Source organism: Buceros rhinoceros, unplaced genomic scaffold (assembly GCF_000710305.1).
Source record: "Buceros rhinoceros silvestris isolate BGI_N320 unplaced genomic scaffold, ASM71030v1 scaffold2788, whole genome shotgun sequence".
Taxonomy (NCBI): domain Eukaryota; kingdom Metazoa; phylum Chordata; class Aves; order Bucerotiformes; family Bucerotidae; genus Buceros; species Buceros rhinoceros.
Genome location: NW_010428406.1, coordinates 48,784 through 63,133, shown reverse-complemented (window position 1 = coordinate 63,133; position 14,350 = coordinate 48,784). Strand labels below are relative to the sequence as shown.

The following is a 14,350-nucleotide window of genomic DNA, read 5'->3' as shown; positions in this document are numbered from 1 at the left end:
TTTAAATTGCTGTTGGAACATTTTACACCATTTGTAATATTTAATGAGATCACAGAGAGAGATTTTGAGGAAGCCAATTGTTGCATGCTTTTTTTTCCTCTACTGTGTAATTTCTTCAATGATTTTTCTTCACACGTACATGCAGAGGGTCATATATAGCTGTTCAGCTGCATGGCCTATATAAACCAAAATAATTTAATCTTTCATTTCAGCTGAACTAAAATTGAGATTTTCTATCACCTTTCCCCTCTGAGTATAACCTAGATGTTTTGCTCCTCTCTGTGAAATACTGCTATCCATTAACAACAGTTGTTTTATTTCTGTAACTGTACTTATACAATGCAAAAATACGGCACGAAGAAAGCTTATTTCAAGATAAACTGGTAGTCTTCCCTCCTTCCCAAAGCAGATCATTTGAATTAACTGTATAGAAAACACAAGACAATTTCTAGAGCATCTCGTACCTACTAAGCCCCTTATTCTGCAGCCATGTCCAAAGCAGCAATCTATAAAAATCAGAAATCTTAAAGAAATAAGAAATTAAGATCTTATTTCAGATTTAGAAAGGTTGCAGCTGACATGCTGTTAGGGAGCCTTAAAATTCAAGACTAATAAACCAAGAGCTCTCTTATTTAAGGTCTTGAATTTTTATGGGTTTAGTTAATGGTATTTAGGTACACAACATCCAAAACTCGAATTCCCATCAAATGCAGCAAAATGTTAATACCCTTTCTGTAAAGAACACCTAAAAATCAAACAGCTCGTGCATCTACAGCATTCAGATGTAAATATCTCGGGACATGCCTTGATTTAAAACAAACAAACCAAAAAAACACCACCACAAAAAAAAATAACACCCCCCAAAAAAACAAGCAAAAAACCCCAACCAACCAACAACAAAACCCAAACCAACCCACCCACAACCAAACCCACCAACATCTCACACTAAATCCCACTTGGACCACAAATGGCAAAGGATCTTTTCTGTCTTACAAACTTTTCACCCCTTCCTCAATATACAAGATGACGTATATAAGGCACCAACATAAATAACATTTTCAATGCTAACCTGAAAGCTGTGACAACTTCTCTTACACCACAAGAACTTTTTCCAGCCTTGCCCATTACAAAAATTCAAGCCCCACAGCCGTTAAAAATTGTGACCAGCACATTTAGGCCATCACCACCCCACCGCACCAGCGACAGCATTCACTCCCTAGACTGGTGAGAACTGACCTCTGCTGCAGACGTGGGTTAATCAAGTACCTCTGCAGTGTCTAACTCTTCGGTTTTCCCATGAAATCAGAGATTAGGAGACAGCATTTCCAGTAAGCCTGCAGTGCTAACAACTACAAAGCAACCATGAGCTTTTTCTCACAAAAGGACTGAGGACTGTTGTTTCCTAAAGAAGCGCTTTTACATGAGTTTACATTCCAATTTTGGGTATACACCCCAAGAAACAAATAGCAACTCGCAGATGTTTTCAAAGAAAATAATAAATAAATTATAACAATTAAACTCCATGTCTGTCACACAGTCCAGTTTTAAGCTAAAAGTCTTTCCTTTCAAATCAGGACTGAAGCAGTCCGATTAACCTTTGATACTTAGGCTAGGACTACTAACAAAAAAGCAGGTACATTGTTAGCTTTAAAAATGAAAGTACCTTGTCAGCTTTAATTCTCCAAGGACAGACAAACTGTCAACAAGTTCTGATCTGCAGACTTCCAGTCATTAATAACTCACTCCACAATTAAGACTAAGAAAAGCGACTCTGTTCCAGAAGTGCTCCAGGGTTATTCAGGAAATGAAGTTACCCATTATACTATACTAGCGCTTTTAGAAACGTTTTATTATTTGCCATAAAATAAATTCACCAGGCCTTTAGAAGACGAATTAGACCTCTTGCTGTAATTAAAGAGCAAGTCCATTACTAATAGACTAAATGTTACCTGCTAATAGTAGAAGTTTCCACTGGCAAGTAAACACTTCTTAAATATCTGAGCAATTGCATTTTGGGACAAGTTTTGCACTTCAAATAGTAAGAGCAGAGAAACAGAAGGATTCCATTACTACATAAAGCAGCAATTTCATGGACAAGGCAAGGGCATACAAAACCAAAACTTCCCACTTATCTGCAGTGTCAATACTCAGGACCTGACTGGGAAGAGAGAAATGTTAAACCACTGTCACTAACAGTTAAGTTTTGCAGAACACGGTGGTTTATTTGAATGTGAAAAGTGAGAGTTTAAGTGCTTTGCCTCATAAGACTCATTAGGAGAAACCAATACTATTCAAAACACCCTATACAACAGATGGCTAATGTCTTGCAACAAGGAATTGGGTAGCAAGGAGGTATTTGTCCACAATGAGAGCAGTCAAGCACTTGGAGAAGTTGCCTAGCACAGCTGTGGAATCTCCATCCTTGGGAACATCCAAAATATGGCCATAAGGCCCTAAGCAACTAAACCGAATTTTGTGGACCTAGCTTTGAAGCTGGCCTGGCTCTGAACAGGAGGGGCTGGATCTGATGGGCTCAGAGGTTCCTTCCAACCCAGGTTATACTGTTCTGCCATTCTCTGCTGCCCCCTCCACCTTTCGCTGCAAGTACCACTTACTTCTTGCAATAACTTTGAAGCTTCCAGTAATTAAATATATGTATTTCAAGAATATTAGCAGTAGTTTGTTTTGATTAGAATGAAATTGTAACAGATTTTTGGATTTAGATCACGATTTTTTGTTGTTCTTGTCGTGTGTTGTTTAAAAATTTGCTGGCAGTAATATCTGTTTACACAACATTGATAACAATAACACCTCCAGTGAGAGTGATCTAGTAAACTTGCTGCACTGAAAGTTCTCCTTCCTTTCTCAGCACAGACTAAGAGAAGACGTGGCACAGCTGCTCTCCAGACACATCAGCTAACCAAGCCTCTCGTAGTTAATCACCTGTATTTCCTCCAAAGAGAAACTGCTGAACATGTTTCTATTGTCCAGGAGTCACCATGTATAACAGGCACAATAAATGAGCCTTAATGAAAAGGACACGTTAGGCTGCTCCACTCTTCATGTCTCTTTTATTCTTTTTTCACTAGAGGAAGACTTAATACCCCCAATAAACCAAGGAAAGGCTTCTGAAGCTTCACCGTGTGAATTCTGAACACTCTAACTGGTGTTAAACAACACTACACATTTGAAATGCCAAGTTAACTTTTCTAGTAACATTGCAAATTTTCTGTGATAAATAATAGCGTTTTTCCCAGCAATTCTTCATTTAATTTCAACAGTTCTATATCATTCTGATTTTGTATAATCACTAATACACAGAACTATGAAACCAAAGCAAGTATGAAAACACGCAAAATCCTGGTTCTTTGTAATTAGGCACCGTAACACAAACGCTATCGTTTCAGGGCATTTGCCAACCTAAGAACTGACAGTCACCCACTGTCTTAGGACCGGTGTACTACAGCAGGTTAGAAAGACTCAGGATCTTTGGGATGTAAACGGAGTTAATACACCTGGCTAACGCGAGCCACATGTGACAGCATGCTGCTGCAGCCCCTAGTGTAACTTCTACATCGGCCCTGGCTTCAGGGGTGGAACCTGGTAACCTTACAAGCGGGGTGTTGTTTATGACCTGCTGCGCGGCTGGGAGCACAGACAGACAGACACCTATATCCCTTGATAGTACCTTGCTGTTGCCATCAGAATGCAGCCTACAACACTTCTCAGGTATTGATTAAGCAAGTCTGTCCATGTAACACTGCTGTCACTGGTCTGCACTAACCTCACCTAGATTACCCCGTTTACACACAGGAAACCCACCCCGCTGCAGTACAGTCTCCAAGCCTACAGGACAGCTGCCAGAGGCAGGCACTTTTGCCTGCATGGATCCTTTCACAGAAATCATAATTAACATTACTTCACACACACCCCTTTTTTTTTTTTTTTTTGCTTTCAGTTCATTTTGTATTTGAGTCGAAGCCAAGTTTTAATAATTAACTTCTGGACATGACTGATGCTGATGACCTTTCATTTGAAGTCAAGTAAGTTTATAGATTGCCTCGAGAGTAATTTAAATGCCCAGGCAGATGAGCATTAAAACATGTGAATCAACTACTGATTGAGTCTACATCCCATTAGCAACAAATTTATAAGTTGTAAGAATAATTCATGTTGTCATTGGAAAGACCGTCCTAGAAATTATTACGAGACATTTCTACAGGATTTATTTTCCATGTAGGCTGACTCATTTACGCTAACCTGCAAGACCAGCTAAGCTTGAACATCTTTATGTCAAATACCCCAAATCGAGATGACAGTTACAGGTGAGCACCCACTTATGGGAGAGTTACTGGTGTGGGGTGCAGCAGAACTCTCACAGTGAAGAACTGCTGGTCAGCTGGAGAGTTGTTACGCCAAACCAGGAGAAAGTGCTTGTATCTCACCAGGCAAACAGCCAGGCGTGGTTTATTTCACTGCATATTTCTGAAATACATCAATAGCTTCAAAATAGCTCCAGCATTGCCTTCTGTCTACATTCTAGATAGTAGCTTTTAGAATTGGTTAGAATAGTGCAATGAATAGTCCAAGAAAATCAGTGCCACCAAAGTTCTGCAGATAATATAACTGGAAGAAAAATGCAGTGTAATACAGACATAATCTGGAAGAATTAGGAACAATACCAACTAATTGTATTACACAAGCAATAGCACCCACTACAAGCTGGACACACACAAAACCCATCTTTTCAAGTTACGGAACTTTATCCACAGCTTAAAATAGCAGAACGTTTCCTCAGAGTAGTGGTTAAAATCCTTGCTCCACTGTAATCGGTGTCCCAGAGACTTTCAAAATGTCACCCTCTCATACAGTTTAATTAGCATGTTAACCAATGAATAAAGTACAAGTGCTTCTCTCAAATCTCACATCGTCCTTAGACCATCACCCTGAGAATTCGTAAGTGTTTAGTTACCTAGAACACAATTCTATAACCACCCTGAGCAGCTATGTCTGTGACTACATCCAGTCAACACAAGAGCCTGTGCTCATGAAGACAGCTAAGGGGACAGCAGGCACGGCATCTGATTACACCATATTTTCACTTTTCCTTCTAAAAGCTTGCAACTAACAGTAAAAGGCCAGTCATGCTCTCAGGTAGTGTCCTTCCTTCTGCCTAGCTCACTAATGAGATTAGAGGGGAACTGCAAAGTTATTGGGAAGTGAGTCCATTTTTTTTTCTGTCTTAATGAACTACAAAAGATAATTTATACCATGCAACAGTAATATCGGCAGGAAAGATTTTGTTGTTAATGAACATTCTTTTCAGAACAGATGTAATAAATCAATGGTAAGCTAATGTGCCACAGAATCACTACAGATATTTTCAGTCCTCTTGATCATCAGCCTGATCTCTGATCACAGCAAAATTAAGTTAGAAAGGTAGAAGATCACATTATTGTATTACATCATCCTGATTCAGACTTGGAATTCACTTAAGGCCGTTCCTTTCTTTCCCACTAAAATATTTGAAGATACTCAGGTGATCCTGACTGGTAAAAGCAGTATACCCTCCAATTCCAGTGTCGACCAGCATTCGAAGAGTCAAGGAGAAACCATCCAACAAGCACTGCCATATAAGCATACTATTTTGGGAAAAATGTTTAATTGAAGAGTTTCACAAAAATATTATACATATCTCAAATTTTAAGTCATAACAAAAGTGGTTAAAACACAAGAGATGTTCATATGCAGAGCATATGAATTTACCAGCGGAGGCTGAAAACCCTCAGCAGTCCTATTTGAACATATTCTACTTTGATGCAAAGACTTACACAATAATAGACATGACAATCCACATTCTTCTAAATACAAAAGCAAATACAAGTTTTCCAGCATCCAGCTTTTATCTAACAAGCCACAGAGTGCAGAAAGCTGAAACAATTTAATACAAGAGCTATAAAAAACTGAATAAAACAGCTTTCAAAACCTTATTTCTCTGCCACGTTAAGACACATACCTCCAAACATTTTTTCTTCACTGGCTTTTTAATGTCAAAGACAGATTTCAACTTCTTAAGAAAAATGCACGTCTGATTTATTATTCATTGAATTTAATGTGTAATATAAAAAAGTGATTATCAGAGAACACCACTGCAGAGTGAGACCTTGCTGGGCTGCTGTGTGTGTCCTTGGACGATGCGGAATCACACTGCCTTTTCCCCTTTCCTTAAAACGAAAACACTTTTCCACAGCCTATACCATGGGAATGAAGTTTAAATCAAACACTATTTTCTTACAAAATCACAAGTGTCCAAGACAGAATGAAAGAATTACAGCTGGTATCCATCTAGTTCTCTCGGAGCCACAGTCCAGCATACTACATTCAATTTTGGACCTCCTCACACAGGCAAGGCATCGATAAACTGAAGCAAGTTCAGCAGAGGGGTACCAAGATGGTCAGGAGCAGCTGCTCTGTGAGGAAAGGCTGAGGGAGCCGGACTTGTTCAGTGTGGAGAAATGACAGCTTCAGCATGACCTACCAGCAGCCTCCTGCAAGGAGGAAATCGAGAAGGCTCTTCACAGCGGTACATGATGGGAATAAGAGAGAGAGCAGGCAGAGACTGAAACAAGGAAGCTTCAGACTGTATGTAGGAGAAGCTTTGCACCTTGAGGATACGAAGATGTATCATAAGGACGGTAAAGTACTGGAATGGGCTGCCCAGAGAGTTTTCCCCCCCCTTTCCCAAATATTTCACAGTGATTTCAGAAAAGAGTTGTTTATACTGTCAGACAGTAGTATATTTTTAAAAAACAAACTAAAAATCACATCCATCAATACAGTATTATGAGTTAGTGTGTTAATCACACGCTTTCATACCTCATATAAAGGTTCTGAGGCCAACGCTATGAAGCAGATAAAACTTTGTAAAATGTTGTTTATCCAAATGTTTCCATTGTACAAGCTACTCACTGTATAGTAATCCACTATGATTCATAGCCTAAAACTAATTCCAGAGTAATATTTAAGGGATTGTAACTGTAAAACACACATGGAAGATTCTCCTTTTAGAATACGGACAGAGCTTATAAATTATCCAGAAATGTCTTTTTAACTCAACAAAAAGCTCTTCAGCATAAAAAAGAAGGGGTGGTGGTGGAATGATTTATAGCTATATCAGTTGTTGATAGCTTGCTCGAAGAAATAACCTAGAGCCAACTCATTCTCACAGAGGTGTAGAAATACTCAGTGGTCTCAAGTCAGCCAAGCAACGAAACTCCAAAGATACTTCCAAACAACCACAGAAATACTGCTGTAGGCACCTATAGAACGGAAATATACTAAAATATATACAACACTACTATACAAGCTTTATACAACAAAATAATAAAAAAATTAAGAATTTCAACATTGTACTAAACAATTCCAATCTCTAAAACTTTTCTGCTTTTAATACTCATTGTTTCACTCAATACAGCAACCCAAGCAAACCGTTTGGACAATGAACCATTTTGGTGTGTGTAATATCAGAATTTTCTTTGCTAAACACAAACCAATGAACTAATTCTGCAGAAAGAAGGCAATTCCTTTCGGTCATCCAGCGCCTCCTCGCCAACCCCCAAACACACCACTACGTAATCAAAGCATGTCAAATCACAGTATAACCTACAGCAATGGGTTAAAAACAATTTACATTACCGGCATAAATTATGCTGTTTAAGTGTCTTGAATGTCTAAGTATGTGAACCAAACATAAATCAAATTTAAGAAAACTCTCATATAGTGACATTCTGTGTTTAATTTCGGAACCACCACACTGCACTATCAGAAGGTGAAAATTTGAGAATAAAATACAATCAATCAGAGCTGTGAGAAGAGTGGCACTGGAAAGAACCCGGCCATGGAAGAAACGTGCGCTTTCCTGCTGTCACCAAGTAGACATGTTAACAGTGCCCAATCAGCCAGCTCAGCAACAGCCTCCAGTAGACACAACTGATGACAATATGAAGGTCTAGTGACTAAGGAAAATAGCACAAGGAATGTATAAAGAAAGACATTTTCATTCTTTCCATCTCAAAAATAGCTTCAGCTAGCAAACGCATTTTTAAAACTACTTTGCTGGTTTTCTATGAAGTGGTTTGGAGGTTTCATTTAGATCAGCAAACATCAATATGCATTATTGGAGAGCATGCAGTCATCTGGGGACAGCACACATCTTCAAAACCAGCTCTGAATTAGACTGTGGGAAACCACATTACCCCTCTGGGAAGGATGAAAACTCCTTCCTTAAACACATGAAGACTGTTTTTTCACAGTAACTGGGAGGATGAAGCAACTACACCTTTCACAATAAGCCTGGAAGTCAACAGCCAGAAATAACAGCCAAAACAGATGAAATCAGGCTCCTTAAGTTTGGTTCAGGGAGTCAGGCTGCAGCAAAATCCGGCCAAAAGACAGCTCTTCGTCCGTTACTATATATAGTGGAGCTATCAGCTACATTCCTCCTGCACCACTTGAGCAGCATGTTACAGCCGCTGTGTCTGGTTCTCATCCTGTAGCCCCCACCCGAGCACTCCGTTCTCACCATCGTGAAGCCAATGCAGGTAACACCTCCAAGAGCACAACGGCACTGCTGCCACTGCTTTATCGCCAGGGTTTTCACAGCCTACGCAGCTCCACAACAGAGCTAACTCACCTGAATATCAGGGAAGTTATGTCCTTCAGAAGGACCTTAGCCAGAGGATCTACAGTATTACCCACCTCTCACCTGTGAGACGCAAGCATTAGTTCTCTGCCGCCTTCCTGAACTGGAGAGCAACCCAGGAGGACAGTCCCACTCTGGTTCACGTCCTGACCTCAAACCCCCACCGCTGCTGTCCAATAAGCACCACTTGGGGGGTGCTCCAGCTCACATCTCTGCTCAGCTGGCTTTCCTCCGGTCAGCAACGCACGGGCGAGGGCTACGCTGAAGTCAGAGCATCCAGCAGCAGGCAAGCTCTCACATTGCTGTGGAAGCCTGGGGTGAGGATAGGGAGCGCTGGCAGGATTAGAGATTGAAAGAAATTCCAAAAAGTTCTTCAGATCCTGCATTAAGTCCTTTGAATGCCAAGCAAGTCTCTCAAGCACGTGACTGAAACTTGGCAGCTATGAAGGTGAAGTAACTTCACATGAAATAATATTTGCTCTTTAGGTAATTATTTAACAATACATACAATGACAGAATGCCTTCAGAAAATGTGCATCTTCCACTTAACATATCTTTGTAATCCCAGGTATTAAATAGTCCTTCACTATTCAGGGAATTAAAAGGATTTTTCCCCTTCAGATGCAGCAAGGTCAAAAACAAAGTGCTCCAAAGCACGAGTGAGCAGAGCCAGACACTCCACATAAGTTCGGACCAGCACTTGAGTAAAAATAGTTTTATTCAATAACTAACTTCTAAAATGCAAAAAAACCCCAAGTGCAACATGATGAGTCTTATATACATATATATTTGATCGAGAGGATTACGAGCAGCACAGTACCTTTTCATGCTTTTAGTGCTTTTTTAGTTGCATTTTAATTGACCAGTGAAAGAAAATGCACAATGTTTTAAAAACGCTTAGATAAATGTATAATCTAGCAATTTAATTATTTGCAAAAGAAGATTCAGTTGTTTCAGGGGTTATTTTTATGTGTTTGTTCTGGGGTTTTTTTGGTTTTTTTTACATACTGACTATTCTGTACAATTAAAGCACCACCACACACTAACACTGAAAGCATTCTCTCAAGAACTCTTGTGATCTTCCCCTCCTACACAAAACTACAGTTGACATTACAGCAATCAAAACCAAAGCTAAGATTTATTTCTCCCTTCTTGGACAGTGTGCCACAATACATTACAAATTTTTAGCTTTAACTTCATAAAATGCACTTATGTTTATTTGCTTTTCACATCGTACTACCGTAAAATTACTATGTAAAATTACTCTTATTCAAACTTTCTTAAGTAGTTACAAAGAGCAGAATAATTTGTCTGTACAGCTACTCACTTGGTCTCGTTCTTGTGCATGAGTTCTGCGTGCTCAAGGAAAAGCTGTAGCTTATAGCAATAACCTCCAACAAAAGAGGGAAAAGATCCCCACCTCTTGTTGGGAAGCTGGTTAGCCGAGACTGCCACATCCACCTTCTCTGGGACTGTCTCTGATTACAGAAAAAAAAAAAAATTCCCAATAGGAAACAACTCCTCTTTAGAGAACAGGGACTGCACAAACCTCACATTATTTCCTCATAATGACTCCTTATGTTCTGCATACAGAAACATATTAATTACAGAAGCAGATTAATTTCTATTTTAATTTTCCCAATCAGCTACTGGAACTTACCAAGGTCATGAATCATAACTCTGAACATTTGCTGCCCATACTTACTTAATTCTAATAATGTGACCAACAAATTATGCTTATTTCTAAAACTTTATAGACACTGCAATCATATTCCTTTAAAAAAAAAATAAATCTTCAAGTAGCACAGAAAAGTGTACAACTTCAGAGTGACCGACTTTTGCCAAATAAGTCATCACTGACTCACAGAGTGATTCTGCTTTGAGGTTATATTCATCAGTTTTGCATTATAAAATTGAAACAATCTGAATTCATTGAACGGTAACGTTTCAGCTAGTTCAGATACTTGATCAGGACTTGGAAATGTGCCCTTGCAGAGGAAGGGGGTTCTTCCTCCTACAAGGAAAGAAAAAGAAGCAGCTAAATTTGCAAAACCTGTAAGTGCAGTAAGTTTATCTGCATCATTAGCAGATAAAAAAAGTTAATAGTTTCAACACTACTACACTGGGATTTGGGAGTTCAGGATTCAGGTCTTAGCTCTGAAACAGATTTCTTGTATGACCTTGTTGAGTTGTCCTATTTTGTAAACCCTCGTTTGACCAGTATTTAAGTCTTTCAAAAGAGAGGAAAGGTCCCTAACAATTTTGAGTCTTAACCTTATTTGCAGCTTTCCAGGTGCTACTGCAGTACATACAATAAAAACACTGTGGCTTTTCAAGAGTAGAAGGGACTACCTTGACCTTCCCAAAGAATTCCAGCAAACTCTGGATGCGAGAGCAGGCTGGAACTCCCGAAACTAGCTAAACAGGACACATTGCAGCCTTTCAAGTTTAATTGCTTACAGTTTTACAGAAAATCTCTTCCAGTGCATAGAGTTTTGTTCTTTAAAATATTTATATGCAACATAAAATCATATTTATTCTGAAGACAACATTTTGGCTACATCAGTTACTCTTTTCACTTCAAATCCTAAGTGTACGGGTGTCGGGAGAAGCAGTTACACTTTTATACTAGTGTATTTTTTCACAGCTGTGAGGTAACACACCATAAACCAGGACGCAATTCTGCACAAACATAATAAAGCCTAATGAGCTGCAATACACAGAAATCAAGTTTAGCAAAATTATCTGGCAAGATTAAGTCGCAGGTGAAGTTCTTCAAAACTGAACCAATCAATGCCATCTGAAAACTTGCATCTCCAAAACCAAACTCACTCCCAGATTCATTTTCCTATGCTACTTAATCAAAATCTTCCTGCTCAGTTAGGTACCTCCTAGTTGCTACACCTTGATTCATCCAGGTACAGCAGGTTAATTTCCTGAAGAGATGAGTGGCAATATTCACTCATCTCAAAGTACAACACTAGAAAGACTACAATGTAATGCAAATTACTGTCAAATCAGAATAAAAGGAGGGAAAGTGCCAATTTCTGAATAAGAAGCAGCTCTCTAGGAAAAATACAGTAAGTGTCTTGTTCTGGATTCTGTGTTCTAGATTTTGTTTTATATCCAGCATTCTGGGACTTTGATGTTATTCATCATGACTAAGTTTTACTGTCTCTGGATTTAACTATCCTCAGACAGGTCACAAATTCTGCAAATACCATGTGCATATTGCACATTATTCTGACATGAACAGGGTGCTGAGTAACACTCTGTAGCCTTCAGACATTAAAAAACGCAGCTCAAAAACTTTTTATCACCTTGAAACGTCTGGTCCTACATACCTTACACACCCACATACCTGGTTTCACCTTCAAATATTTCTGTCAACAGGAATGTACATTTTATCTGCATGAGAACCAGAAAACAGACACGGAAGCTGTTTTGTTGGTACATTAGAGGATGACAATTGAGAGTTACTGTGGGAAGAAAAAAATCCCACTGGAGTGCTACTTGGAAATAGTTATATTTTTGTTTTAAGTAACACTATCTAAAGCAAATAAACACTGTAATTGATGGAAGTTCCAACACTAGGGTTTCTGATTAGTCAGCTTGCCCTGCAGGGAAGGACAACAACAAGCAATCAGTCAGGTACTTTGCTGTGAATTGAAGAGTTGTTGGAGAAAACAAAAAAATAACCCTGACAGCAGGACTAAGAATCATGTTATGTTTCTTCAGAGTCTTTGCTGGAAGTTTATCTGAAGGCAGAAGAAAGTCAGGTGTTCCCTTACCCAACCCACAAAAAAAAAAACCCAAAACCAAAAACCAAAACCACCCTACAAATATAAGGACTGCATTCCCATTTTAAAGCTATTTCTTGCTACAGTTAAGAGCAGATTCTTTAGAGAAAAATAAAAAAAATAAAATCCATACAAACGACACATAACATCAACTATTTTTGGAAACACCTAATACCAAGTGGCATGTACCAAAGACACTGCAAAATGCCAGTTTTCGAACTGCTTACCAGCAGAAGAGAAAAACCAAACTTGAAGATTTCTTTCATTAAATCGTTAATAAGCCAATCATAAATAAATACAAGGGAATAACTGAACTTTTTCAGGACTGTTCTTGAAGTTGCATTAATAGTTTATACAACCTGACCTCATTACATGTCTGTAGAATTGACATGTCCATGTATTTGGCAGAATGGGTAAAAGGGCCAATTAAAATATCAGAAGTATAGATTGTCAATTGTCACCTTATGTAATTATTAAAAAGCTACTGTAGACCCAAACTACCTCAATCCATAAGATAATTACAGCATTACACGCTTCCAGCACCAGTGCAGCTCCACAATTGGTATACTGCTAAGCTAGAGGCCACACATTTCACTTCACCTGGATTCTATTAGGATTGTCTTCAGTCAAAGCAATGGGATGCCCATAGAGGAAGTAATGTCACTCCAATGGAATTCTCAGAGAACAATAGCATTGTAAATCGGTTTGGGTCAGAAGGACCCTTAAAGATCTCCTAGGTCAAGCCCCCTGCCATGGGCAGGGACACCTCCCACTAGGATCAGGATCCTCAAAGCCCAACATGGCCTTGAACACTTTCAGGAACGGGGCACCCACATCTTCTCTGGGCAACCTGTGCCAGTGTCCCACCACCCTCATAGGAAAGAATTTCTTCCTAATATCTAATCTTAATCTACCCTCTTTAAATGTTAAAACAGTTACTCCTCATCCTGTCACGACACTCTCTGATAAAGAGTCTCTCCACAGCTTTCCTGTGGACCCTCTAAGTACTGGAAGGCGCTATAAGGTCTCCCTGGATCCTTTTCTTCATGCTGAACAACCCCTACTCTCTCAGACTTTCCAGACAGGGGAGGTGCTCCAGTTGCCTGATCATCTTCATAGTCTTGTCTAGACCTGCTAAAACAAGTCCCTGTCTGTCTTATCCTAGAAGCCCCAGAGCTGAACACAGTACTCCAGGTAGGGTCTCACGAGAGCAGAGTGGAGGGGTAGAATCATTTCCCTTAACCTGTTTATTTAAAACGTATTTTGACCAAGGTTCACTCAACATGGATTGGCTCCACATATTGTCAACGAAAATTTGTATTCTAGATTGCTCAAGATTTCCTATACTTGATAAAAGCATCCAGGTATAGTACATAAACTAGGTGTTCCACAAATTCTTCTCACAACACTTTCAAGACAGCTAGAGATCTTAAATTTTATCTGCTCTTCACGTTATGCTATCCTGCAGTGCGAGGAGGCAGGAGCAGTAAGGAACAGTACATGCAAGGAGAGAGGAAAAGGATGTGTACAGCGCTGCAAAATGCCAAAGGCCCATAACAAAATTGAATTCCCTGAGGAAGAAGACAAATGTTCATGAGAGTTCTGGTTCTACTACAGGAAAACTATCATTAGAGCTCAGAGACAACTACTACCTAAAACCACCAAAGACCAGAAATTATATGTCCTTCAGTAGGCACGTGGCATTGCAACCCGTCGCTTCACAGGACCTTCCCTTAGGCGAAACAAACTCCAGCAATTCAAGAAAGTCATACAAGCGCTACTGAGATTTTCCTTGTTTCCTAATCCTCTACAGCTGAGATAATCTCTTCTGTTTCTTGAGCTCTCAACT

At 39.4% G+C, this 14,350-nt stretch overlaps 1 protein-coding gene across 1 annotated transcript in view; it reads right to left on the bottom strand.

Annotated features, from left to right (window-relative positions):
* The window catches only part of PLEKHA7 (pleckstrin homology domain containing, family A member 7), an 83,169-nt gene that overhangs the window by 50,118 nt on the left and 18,701 nt on the right, over window positions 1–14,350 (bottom strand). The window lies entirely within an intron of this gene.